The sequence below is a fragment of the Alligator sinensis genome, unplaced genomic scaffold, assembly GCF_000455745.1.
Source record: "Alligator sinensis unplaced genomic scaffold, ASM45574v1 scaffold121_1, whole genome shotgun sequence".
NCBI lineage: Eukaryota > Metazoa > Chordata > Crocodylia > Alligatoridae > Alligator > Alligator sinensis.
Window position 1 is genome coordinate 3,738,353 of NW_005841910.1, and position 12,808 is coordinate 3,751,160.

The 12,808-nt window shown below is 38.6% G+C and overlaps 1 long non-coding RNA gene across 1 annotated transcript in view; it reads right to left on the reverse strand.

The window, feature by feature from the left end:
- Positions 1-7,200: 7,200 nt before the first annotated feature.
- Positions 7,201-12,808, reverse strand: part of LOC112549452 — a 6,822-nt gene continuing 1,214 nt past the window's right edge. The window contains exons 2-3 of the long non-coding RNA XR_003092858.1: positions 12,467-12,539; positions 7,201-8,399 (exon numbers count right to left, since the gene is read on the reverse strand). This is a non-coding gene — a long non-coding RNA (uncharacterized LOC112549452). The remainder of the gene's footprint in view (positions 8,400-12,466; positions 12,540-12,808) is intronic.

A 12,808-nucleotide genomic window follows, 5' to 3' on the forward strand; every position in this document is an offset into this window, starting at 1 on the left:
TCCAAAGAGGCTTCAGATCTTCAGTGTGGACGCACGTCATGTCTACAATTCCCCTGTAAACACAACGCACCCCATTACAGGCTTTTTATTCAGCACTTGTAATAATAAAACAAGACCTGATAGGAGGGTGAAATGCTAGCCAGAAAAGAAAACCAAGAAATGACACACAAATCAGACCTCATATAGATGTACTAAAAGTTATGAACGCAAACTTCTCTTTTACCGTTGATAGGCAGACTTTGTCATTTCCGCTTGAAGTGAGTGCTTGTAGATTGGATCCTTGGCTAAGGTAGGTGTCCCATTTCACTTAGGTTACTTACCATAACATCCAATTTACATTTTCCTGCAGAAAACAAACGCGTCATAAAAATTGAAAGCGACTACAACCATCTCTCTCTATAATCTTTGCAACTCTGTTCCACTTACCAATTTCTTTTTCATCAATGCACCGCATAATGTTGCACAGCATGTTTTGCATACAATTCAGAAACTGAAAACAGTCCAAGTTTCCATATGTCAAAAACATTGAAAACAAAACCCAGAGTCTTTCACAAAAGCTCTGAATTTAGTTCAAAATGAAGGGTAATGAAGACGGAGGAAAGGAAAAAAAATATAGCACAATAGAAGCCCCATTAAATAAATAACATGACAAATGACAAAACATTTACCTATCTTGATTGTTTCACTTTAATAGGCAACTACAAATTTAATTAAAACTCTGCTAAGTTTGTTTCCCTCAAATGCCCTGAAATGATTGAACCTGTAGAAAACAAAATACAATGCTAACATTTGGCTGCCTTTTCTGACTAACTAGGACTGATTTGTCATACTCTTCCTTTAACAACATATTTGTATTTTGTGAAATGTATAATTTTTTTCAGACCCTGAACAAATATATTTACATAACTGCGTCTCACGAGAAATTACATTTAACTTCTCAGAAATGACAATAACTAAAACCTGAACTGCCAATTCTACTTCATTAGTGTGGTAGAAATGCATTCCAAATGTTAATAAAAATTCCAACATGCTGATAAATTAGCGCTTCTAAGGAGCATGTGACACCTTGGTTAACATATTCAACCTCAATTATATTTCTCTTCAGCACCCTGTTATCTGGAACCTTTGCTGGCAATCAGAGGTGCTGTTTTTCAGCGGCCAATTTTCTAGATAATGTAGCTTATCAACACTGTGGGTAAACTTGCCAATGAAATCAGGCTGCACTGAACCACACACACGCTAATTGCATCTCTTTTTTATGCATATTTACAGACTGTCACTTCAAAGAAATCAGTGGCCCATTGAGGCACCCAGTTAGCTGGAAGAATTGCCTCTTGCAAATGAAAATTAGCAAACAAGCTAGTGATAAATATGAAATGAACAAAGTATAAAAATACCGTTTTGTTCTGAAACTTCTTCGTCATCCCAATTTATACTTCCAAGGAAATAGGTTTTAGAGAGACACGGGATTCTGGGTATGAGACTTACCCTTTTGTTTTAAATGAAGTCTGAAATCTTCTATTTACCATGCTACTCAGTGGAACTAATTCAGACTTTCCCCCAAATATTTCCAACTTCCCCAGTAGGGCACGCGTTAAACGCCAGCTTTATTTTTTATTGTAATTGTCAATAAGCAATGTAACTACTCGGAAATGCTGAGCAATGGCAACTCAATTGCACTCTGGCAATGTAATAAACCGTAATAAATTCCAATATAACCGTGCAGACAGTCTCCTTATTTCTCCTGGCACATTCTGTCCCTCGCCAACAAACCTTTTCAAAACCAGTTTTCTGCAGAGAAAAAACATGCTTTTATCTATAGAAATGACATCTATAGGCCTAACTCTTCTCTCACTTATGCTAGTTTTAGGCTCACTGAACGCAATGAGGTTATTCTGGATGGAAACCCAAGTAACTGAGATGATAGTAAGGCCCTATCTGTTTTCCACCCTTTTTATAATAGAAGTAAAAGACCGTGATCCTGCCAGCATTTACTGCCTACAAAGTGCTTATTAGAATGAAGAGTTGTATTGATTCAAGCAGGACTACTACAGTTAGCACTAAATTTCATGGCAAATGTGTGCAGCCTCAAGCTCCTATGTTTAAATGTCCTGCTCTTCTGGATTACAAGTATTTTTTTAACTTTTTTTTTCTAAAAAGAGAAACAGAGATCAAAGAAACATCGTATATATATATGCTTCATTTTTCATGGTATATATATGTTTCATTACACGTATCCATAAAGAAAATATAGATTTCAAATATAAATATATATATATTTTTAATCCATTTAGAAAAACAGTCTGGAGAATACATACACAGTCATGTCAACCTACAGATTATTTGAGCATTGCCTTCAGCTGCCCTTTCTTTGGTTTTGTTCCAAGTAGTAAAAGGTCTGCTTTTAAAGAAAACAGCCTTGACAATTTTTATAATGAGAATAAAATATAGCAGAAAACTTAAAGTTGCAAACACACATACTGATGACACTATAAATATTAGGCATGTCATTGATACGACATCTTCTGGAAAAGGTTTGGTGCCAAGTTGGGCAATCTAATGTTGTAGAACCCTTTTAGGCAGATTTTAGTTGGCTTCTGATCAGTTCCAGCAAAGACAAGTGCCAATGCATTAATTCCCTACCTCATCTTGTATGCTGTGCTGAGCCTATCAGTACTTTCTGTTGCTTGTCAATGTTATATCAAACTGCTGGTTCCTTAACATTAGACATGAGCATCAATATTCCATTATTGATATACAGGACAATTTGAGACATTAGGATAAAAAAACAATTGCCTAAAACATTTCCACTCCGAGACACACATTAGGAAAAATATCACTTACTAGATACTTAACTTGAATTGTTACGTGCGTTCAATCCCCATATGGGGGTGGGAGGGAGGGAAGTTTCCAGCTGCATGTAAGCTGATTTCTTTCAGATGGGTTATTAATTTGAATGAGTTAAGTACACTCCACTTAATAGGGAAGTGTTTAATCAAGAAATCCACTTAATTGGGACATCTCCCAAGGAATTAGATTTAAGTCCAAAGACTCTTAACAGGAATGACTGTTGCTTAATAGGGATAGCGAATCGGTATAGAAGTTTGATGCACCAGTCTAACCTAGATCAACCTAGGGTACCTCGAAACAGGTCCGTCTTAGACTGCTTGTGCATTTTTAGACTGGTCGGTGTGCACCAAACTTCTGTACAGCTACGGGCTTAGATCACCTTCCGATCACTTAGACCAGTCCAAGTGTAATGTCTGTATGTGACCAGTAATGCTGCTTAACTGCAACGCCTTCAGGTGATACAGGCCTTCCTAGCTCTTCCCCTGCTACAGCTCTGTGCCTGTTCTCCCTTGGCTCTTCATTGTGCATGGTCGTCAGTCCCTCCATACTTGGAAAATGTTGACTGATTTCACCTCTGCCCATTTATACCCAATAGTTATCTTTACAGTTTGCTCCTGCTCCAACGCTGAGCAGGAAATGGTTCCATTGGCTAATCTAGTAATATAACAATCTCTACCATTTGCTGGATTGCAGGTGAAACAGGAGGTCAAAAGCTTGAGAGTCTCAATGCCTGGGGGGGGTGATAGAGCTTGTAAATGCTCCAGGCTAGAGAGCTGGCTGGATTTTTCATAAACATTAGCTGTAGAACAAGGAGTTGAAGATACCATGGAGGAAGCAAGTAGAGCTGGTTAGTAGAATAACCATACATGGGGCATGGTGCTCCTGTTGAAGGAGCTGACAAGGTCTTCCAGGGACAGTTAGCAATCCAGTGTTACCTGAGCAATCCACAGTGAGAGCACAGATTAGCATGGCACAGGGTGACCGAAACTAGCCCTTCACCAGGGATCAGATAATCCAGGCAACGGGGAACACAGATTGTGAGCTCACCCTGCCCAAATCAAAGAGCTTCAGAACACAGCGCCTTCTTCCTTCAGGAACCAACAGGGAAATTGCACGTACTCAGTGGGTGCATCTACGCATGTTGCTATGGCGCCATTGTTCCTGCATCATCATTTAGTACTTCCTTTTGGAAGTACTAAAAGACGGTGCAGTAGTAGCCCATACTGCACCGTGCATGCCGTGCAAGGTTATTTTTAGGCTCTATGTCGGCATAGTGACACTATAACAAGGTTGTGCGTTGCTACGGCGATGTAGCTGCAGCATCATGGTTCTTGCCTATGGACACTATGTCACCGTGGCATATTGCTGTGGCAACATAGCATCACATGCTGACGTGCCCAGTATTCTCCATCAACGTCTTCCTTGTTAAAGTTAAAATTCCAAGAATGTATAATACCTTAAATGGTATGGCTCAATATCTGCTGGTAACCACGGAAATTTGACCACTGATGTCAATGCCATCAGGATCAAGTCTATGTCACCATTGTTAAATTTTGTATCAAAGCTTAAATTGTTAATAAGATGGCGGCCTTCCACCAATAGAGCTAAATGGCTCTTCACACTACTGGGCGAGATGCTACCGCGCAGTAGCGTTGGGCAAAAACCACGTGCGTAAGCAAGTACTAAATGACTGCGCAGTAACAACTGCACACTGGGCAGCTCATGTAGACGTGCCCACTAAGTAACAGATTCTTTTGTGGACTAGTGAACTAGCACTGGCCATTTCTGATTTGGTTCAAATCCAAAAATAGTTTGCCTAACCAGTTCCACAATACAAATACCCCCAAGCTAGAAATGAACTTTTCTCTGTCTCTCTCTCAAAAAAAACCAAACTAGAGTGTATTAGAGAATTATTTAAAATGAGAGGATTACCTGATCAGGAGGAAAGGTCTGTATGTTAAATTTTATAAATGCAATAAATTATGCTAAGGTCTCTGCCATAACGTTTTATGCATTGATAAGTTTTATGTATTGCAATGCCCAAGTTTTATGCACTCACTAGAATATTAAGTTGATAAAACATGACAAGAAATAGGGGGGAGGCAACATTTGCATGTTGAAATGATGTTGAAGGTTAGCTTTGAATACAATAGAGTCCGAAGTTGGGGTAGCCCTGACTCGGATTACATCTTCATCATTGTTCAGGAAGAACAGTGGATAAGATGGGGAACACTTTTTGACTATGAACCTGCAAACTGTCCCATTTCAATGCAACTACTGATCTGCCCAAGAATGTGCATGTGTTTTGCTGAATTGGGCCAATTCAAATGGTTCAGGGACTTCCCACAATTTCTTTTATTGAACTCTTTGCACATTATAATGAGGACTTTGTGCCAGGATTTCAGCTGCAGCAATCAGAGAAACCTGTGCAAGTCGACCAAATCTTCAACCCCCAACAGCAGCAAAACACTGAGTGACAGGTCTATCTAGCTACTGAGCCCTCACACTATGCACTGGGGACCTCAAAATGTCCAGGGCCATGTAAAGCCAGGACTCCAAGATTTCCCTCACTAGCTGTGCCTGCATTTCCGAGTACAAGCCTGAACCTACAGTTTATTTTAAAGGCCACGGTGTATCTGTTCACATTTTCAGGGAGGTAAAGTGAGTTCGGAAATTCAATCACTGAAAGGAGCATGTGCACATTTGCTTTTGATGGACAGCGCTTCAAAAACATGCCGGCACCAGCAGTTTTAAGCGTCTATTGCTCCTTACCGTAGAACAGTGATTTTCAGCCTGTGGTCCACAGACCCCTGGGGGTCCGAAGACTATGTCTAAGGGATCTGCAAAAGATGACTATGGTCAATCTGTGAATCTGACTAAGGTCAATCTGTGAATACCCACACTTACAATTCAAAGGGGTCCACACCTCTATTTGAAATTTTCAGAGGGGTATGTGCTTCTGTACAAAATGTTTTGGGGATCTGTACATGGAAAAAGGTTGAAAACCACTGCCTTAGAATATTGTTAATAAGTGTCCAGGATAATTGTGGAAGATACAGGCCTAAGCCAGAGCCCACTGAACTTCTTTAACAGGTTTCTGGTCTTGCCTATGTGGCTGTCAAATAGTTTATAACCGTTTAGCTTTACAGCAGGGCTCTCTGCAGGTCTTCTCACTGATCACCAGGGAAGAATTGCTCTAGTATTTTTTTGTAGTCAAAAATCAAAGGAAAACTAAGAGCTGACATTTTCCAGTGGGTGCCTTGGGTCTATCAAGGGGTCCCATGAAGCTAAAAGGTTGACAACCATTAGTCTAGTACAAATAAGAACTAGTAAAATTAAACCCCTACTTTGTTTTAAGAAGTAGAAGAAAAGGGCGGCTGTCTTTTTCTCCGTGCTAAGACCGCGTGTGGCAAAGCCGGGTTTTTCCAAACTCGCTCCAAAAATATAATCCATTTAACTACAAATATATTATGGATATAGTTTCATAGTTTGTAGGGTCGGAAGGGACCTGAGTAGATCATCAAGTCCGACCCCCTGCCATGATATACAACCCCCCCCCCCAAAAAAAAAACAGACTTTACAGGAATTTTTAGAACAAAGTAACGTCTAACTTTGGTGCCTTTCCAACCATAATTACTGTGGATGTGACATTAATGCACCAGCTACATTAATAAAGGTTACCAAAATATTTTTCAGTTTCAGCTCTGACTAGAGCAGGCAAACAGTTAAAATAAAAGATATCGGCAACTGAGCTCTGTGATGTTTTTCTCTAGTTTATAGATTAAGATGTTTAATTTATTTTTCCTATGTCGATGTATATTATAATCCCCATTATTGCAATTTAACTCCCAGGTTAAAATCCTCTCTTTCCTTCTTACTCCAATTTTCTTCAGTGGATTACATAATATGACCACTTCCAATTAATGCTACTCACTTGGGTTTCTGCTTAGTACTAACATGCACCGTTAATTGTTTAATAATATGTATGGGTGATGTGTGTGTGCGTGAGAAAGAAGTGAGGCAAAGAACTATGCTTCACGATTTTTCCTTCTTTCTTTTTTTTTTTTTTTTTAAAAACCCATATACTTTCATACATTTTTGAGCCTTCAAAAATTAGGTAAAATGTCATTTGCATTTTTTTAAACAAAATTATTGGTAGGTATCCTGTAATTGCCAGAACTGCTGTCTCAATTACAGCACTACAATGTAGCTTTTAAAGTGCACATATATTTGTCTAAAGAGAAAGAAAAAAAGTATTGTCTATTAAGTGTCAAAAGCCTTTTCTTTCACCACAGAAGGCTTGGACAGAACTAAGGAAATATTTCATCTGGAAGAGAAATGCTAAAAACTACCCTTCATGTTCTTGGAAAACCTATTATCAAATGCTAAAACCTCTTCTCAAATCCCCGAGTATATACAGCAAAGGAACAGACTCGGGTTCTAAGTGATTAAACCTTTGTTAAGCAGAAGACAAAATAAAAAGGGATGCAATCCACCTGCTAATTAGGAACTTTGTTTTCCTAGATATTTTCCTTTAATTTGAGCAGCGAACACTTCTTACAACATCTCATTCCCCTCTGTACTTTATAAATTGAGACTACATTTTACTTACAGGGAAATGCAGTTGACTCTTACCCCTTGTCAATCCTTTCAGTTCCTAATGTCTGTGTTAATTTTAAAACTCCAGCTCTTGATGCATTATATGCCAACTGCTTCTGTGGGTGAGGAACTAGAAGAAATTCAGGCACATAAAAGATATTTTCTCCATGTATTACTGTGTACAGGGGACCATGACCACAGCAAGGAGAGTTGTCAACACTGAGATGAAAGATTTGTCCTTTTCCCCTGGTGCTTGGTAGATATCATAAAGAAAACAGTTAACATATAGTAAACCTCTAAATCTGTTTTGGGTTTTCTCTTCTCCCCATTCTAGTATTTTTGCATCAACAGCTGGACAGTGAAAAAAACTGAAGAAACAAGAGAAATAAAACAGATGCAGATTTTGAAGCAGCAAAAAAGAGAGATTAAAAATACAAACTCCAAACATTTTGCTGCATCCAATAAATATAGACAAAATAGGCACAAACAGCCCCACACATGTACGTTACATACACTCAAGTAACTGTCTGGAACCAATTACCCTACTTAATATATAGCTTCCAAATATATTCTGATGTGAATACACCATATTATCTGATCAGGTGTGTGTGGAGATGGGTGTCCCAAAAAATTCAAAACTCCTAGCACTAAAATCTGAAGCTTTTGAAATTGTTCCAAAGATGTCACATGTCAGTCACACAGGAAAATGATCGGCTTGCTAATTACAATGTTCAAACTTGTTAGCGCAGCGTGTTCTGTTGGTTCTACCCCTTTCCTCAGCTCTCAGACTTGCATTGTTCCCAAGAAAGTGCCTTCAAGACGGATCCTGAGTTGGTGTCGACTGTCACAACTCCACCCTGCTCAAATGAAGTCAGCACGCCTAGCACAATTTGCATCCTCCAAGAGCTGCTGCTGCTTCGTGGTTTCAGCTCCCTGGCTGTCACTGTGACCTGTTTAAAAGTTGTTAAAAAGCCATGAAATGTAAACACCTGGTTTTTAATATTAGATGTTACTGATCTCTATCTATCTATTGATCGATACTTATATCTATCCATCTATCAATCGATACCTATATCTATTGAACGATACCTATATCTATCCATCTATCAAGCTATCGATCAATCAATACCTATATTTATCTATCTATACATATAGATAGAGATGTCTATCTGTCTATATATAGACATCTCTCTCTGTCTATACACACACACACACACACACACGTATATACACATATACACATACACACACAGGAAAGATTGGTAGCACTAAATATCATCCATGAGATAACAAAACACATCTTTTAAACAGCCTGTGTGCAGTAACATTGTATTTTCGAAGGTATGCGCATCACTATGTTGGTCGTATTGACTTCTCAAAACTGGTTTTAGTTTCATGTGAAGAATTGCAATAACTGGAGAATACAGGACAGAAAATACAGCAAACCATCCAGAGTTTGAAAAGAAGAGTGGAATTGGCTTAGTTTTACATCACCATCTTTGGTAAATTCCCCTATACAGCTACATTTTCACTGTCTAAACCCACTGAGTCTAAGTGTTGCAATATAAAGCATGGGAAGACGGTGGTAAACAAGTGACAATGCTGCAGAATTTTATACAAGCACTGAAATGGCATAGGCCCCATCCTGAAAAGACTCAAATATATGCATAGAGTCCATTATTTTCAATGTGATATTAGATTTAAGCATGTGCATAGCTAGCATTAACTCTTTATGCATGTAGTAAAGATAACTAATGATTAACTCACTTGTTACACACAAAATATTTTGTATTCAAACCTACATCCATTAAATATTAAGGGTTTTTTCAAAACAAAACAGTTAAAATGTATTAGTGGTTTTATTAGTTAAAATACTACATTTTACTTATTTTTTTTATTTATTTTTGGCTATCACACCACAGATGCAGCACTCTGTGTGGGCTGTCGAAAAGGAGTGGGATATAACTTCTTGATTAATTGCCATGCAGCAGCTCCAAGTTACGTACAACTTTGGTAGTTAACCTCATCACCTCCCAAATGCAGGTATTTGCTAAACTTTCCAAATGTGCCTGTTTGTGATAAATCACTTGCACTTTGCAAGGAGGACAAGGGCTTTCACAGCTTCCTCAGCAGAGGTTTTGCCGTGGTTGTATGAATAGGATAAGAGAGAGCATGGTTGCAAGATATCAGTATTAGCTTTCTGATTTTGGGAAAGGAGCTCCGTTGATATTTTCAAGAGTCCCCCTCTTGTAACTGCCTTTTGTCTTCACAAAAATGGTGCCGAAAGGTAATTTAGGAGATAAAGTATACACCTCCTGAGACACTTAATTGAAAACACTCGAGAATGAGGCGAAGGATGTTACAAAGCTGATGGCTCACATGCTGGGCAGTCTTTTTCTATTAGAGCATCACATTGCAACCTCCTTATTTATGCTATCATTTTCAATGGGATCTCTTGTGGGCCCAAGGACACCAGGATTACCGTCCTCCCCTGCCCCAAACTCCTATCATAAAAGGGACAAAACCTCTTTAGAAACACCAAGTCCTCCGGACCAGCGTATCAGGAAAGAAAGTCAAGAAATATTTGAATCTCACTCCAGGCTCTAAGGGGAAATTCACTTGTGTTTCACACACTGCAGAGATAGGAAGGCAAAGCTTAGAAAAATACAGCCCACATCAGCTGTGTTGTACTTTAAAATTCCTGACATTGGGCTACCGTTACCTGGATCAATAAAGGAGGGGTTCTGTCCTGCTCATCATAGTCACCTAATATGAGTGGGAAGTGTGTGTATGTGTGTGTATACATACATAACATATATATACACGTACACACACATATTCTTACCAATCAAGCTATTCACTGCAAATATTAAGGATCTCAGTGACCCCTATATAAATCCAGCAGCACTTATTCTCTGCCATACGGCTGTATATATGGAATAATTGCAGTGAAGTGCTTGGCGTTGCTCAAAATTTGCAGGCAGCATCTCAGCCTCTATTATCTCCAGTTAATTAGATTGGTTTAGAGCAACAGACAGGGGAAACCAGTCTAGAACTTATGCAATAGAATGAACCCACTAAGCTTCTCCTCATTTTTTGCATCAATACAGAAGGACTCAACCAAGAAAAAAATAAAATAAAAAGCATTGACTAACTATTTCTAGTAACATTCCATACTATGCCAGTTGGCCAACATACTTAAATAACCAACCAACCAACATATTTATTTAACATTCAGCAGATGGACATGATATGAACATCGTGGTGTTCAGTTGTACTTTTATAACTGCTAGAATTTTTTTTAATGCCGAGCTTCAAACAGGTTCACAAGGTAAACACATTCCACCTTGTCCTAACGACTGATCTAATCGTGCCCACTTGGATTAACTTTAACTGACATTTCAGTGCACCTTCCGTAGCATTTTTCAATCTATTTCCAGCATCACTTAGAAATACTCTTTTGTGACAGTCGGAATAATACATAGTTTTATACATGCACTTCACTAAGGAGGTCAGTACTGTTAGCCCCATTTTACAGATGGGCAACCAGACTCAGAGAAGTAATACTGAGGCCCAGACCTTGATTTGTATAACTACGCATATAGTTGTATATAAAACTGTAGTAATGTAGTACACTAGGCTGATTTACACTTACTAAGCAGTCAACCTTCATGTCACCATTTCAGTAAGGTTGTTGTAATGGGATATTATTTGGGAATGAACATCCCTTGCTTATTTAAATAATGGATGCCTCAGAACAGAGAGGCAAAGCAGAGGAAAATACTCCAGCCCTCACTGGGCCAAGTTATTGGAGTTCTGGCACTCGATGCCAGCTGAGGATCTGTCCCAGAGGCGCTGAGTAACATTTAACCATATCCAGTGCTAACCAGTAAATTATACTTTATTAAGAGAATATGAATTAGAGGAGCCCAGGTACAGGAACAGACCCCCATTGTGTTAAGCACTGCACGTAACCCAGAGCAAAAGTTGAAAATATTTAAACGCCATAAATTCTTGCCATTATTATTATTATTATTATTATTGGTGGTTTTATTTGCGAGCTTTGCAACCCTACCGACTTGGGGAAAAGGGGCCACTCTTCTGGAGAGCCATAAGTAAAACAGCTGGGAAAGACCCTTGAAATAAAAGATTAACAACAACATTATAAATGCATTTTTGAAGAAACATTCAAAGTTACTGTGCAATAAACTGAACAGAATGTCATAGAATGTCAAACTGGGCACCGTAAAAATAAATGTTATTCCCAAGGAAAATAAAAAGGCTGAATATTTATGTAACATTCAGCAGATGGACCCGATATTAATATAGGGGGTTTCAGTTGTACTTTTATAGCTACTAGATTTTCTTGCCTAGCTTGGCAACCCAAGGCACCATTTGATTTTTGGATTTGGACAATACTGCAACAGATGTCCAGACCAATAAAATAAATTCCTAAAGGGCTATGCTTAATTTGTGTAATTGATCAATTTTTGTTACATGGGCCTCAGTTCACCAGCATGTAACTGCCTTCCAGATTAGCTCAGCAGTTGGGATTTCATTCCATATGTTACAATAGTTTATTGGCTCTTTTGACGACACTGCTGATCCAGCAGCGTTAGTGGAGACACCTGTTGGCAACAATAATGAAACCTAACAAAGGGTATTCCAGCAAAAGCGTTTGGAAGGACTGTAAACACGGAAAGGGCACCGCTTTCTGCAAGTTGATACGTTTTACTGAAATTATTAGGGCTTAAACTAACACCTTTCTTATACAATAAACGTGTCAGGCTCGAGGAGAGAAGCTCCACCTCTTCTATAAAAAGTAATAAGTGCTCTAAAACAGAGAGGACAGATAAATGTTGAAAAATGATATCAATAAAAATTTTGTAGTACATTTCCCCTAATACAAAGTGTCAGTGATTTACTCCTTCCCAATACAGGTTTAATTGATTCAAATAGCATTGGTAGTAATTAAAATATGGATTCTGAAGCACAACTGTTAGCTCTCATCACTCACCTATTAAACTTGCCATAGATGCTGTGTTAATTATCTTCCCATATCCTTGATTCAGCATAATGCGGCCTGCAGCCTGTGACAGAAATTAAAGGGAAGACCAGTGACCCCTTTTGTGATTGTGCTAATAATGACATGATAATAAATTAGTCTTCACTTTTCAGAAGAGTTTATGTGCAAACACATTTTTTTTTTAAATTTAAAGTGCTGGATATAAAAACTTGATATAAAAGTGGCTGATGCAGAAAAACTTCCACTGTCATTTGAATTCACCTACAACGTTGGCAAGGTTTACCGAAAAGTGAGACGGGACTTGGGGGGGGGGGGGGGGGAGGGAATAGTTGT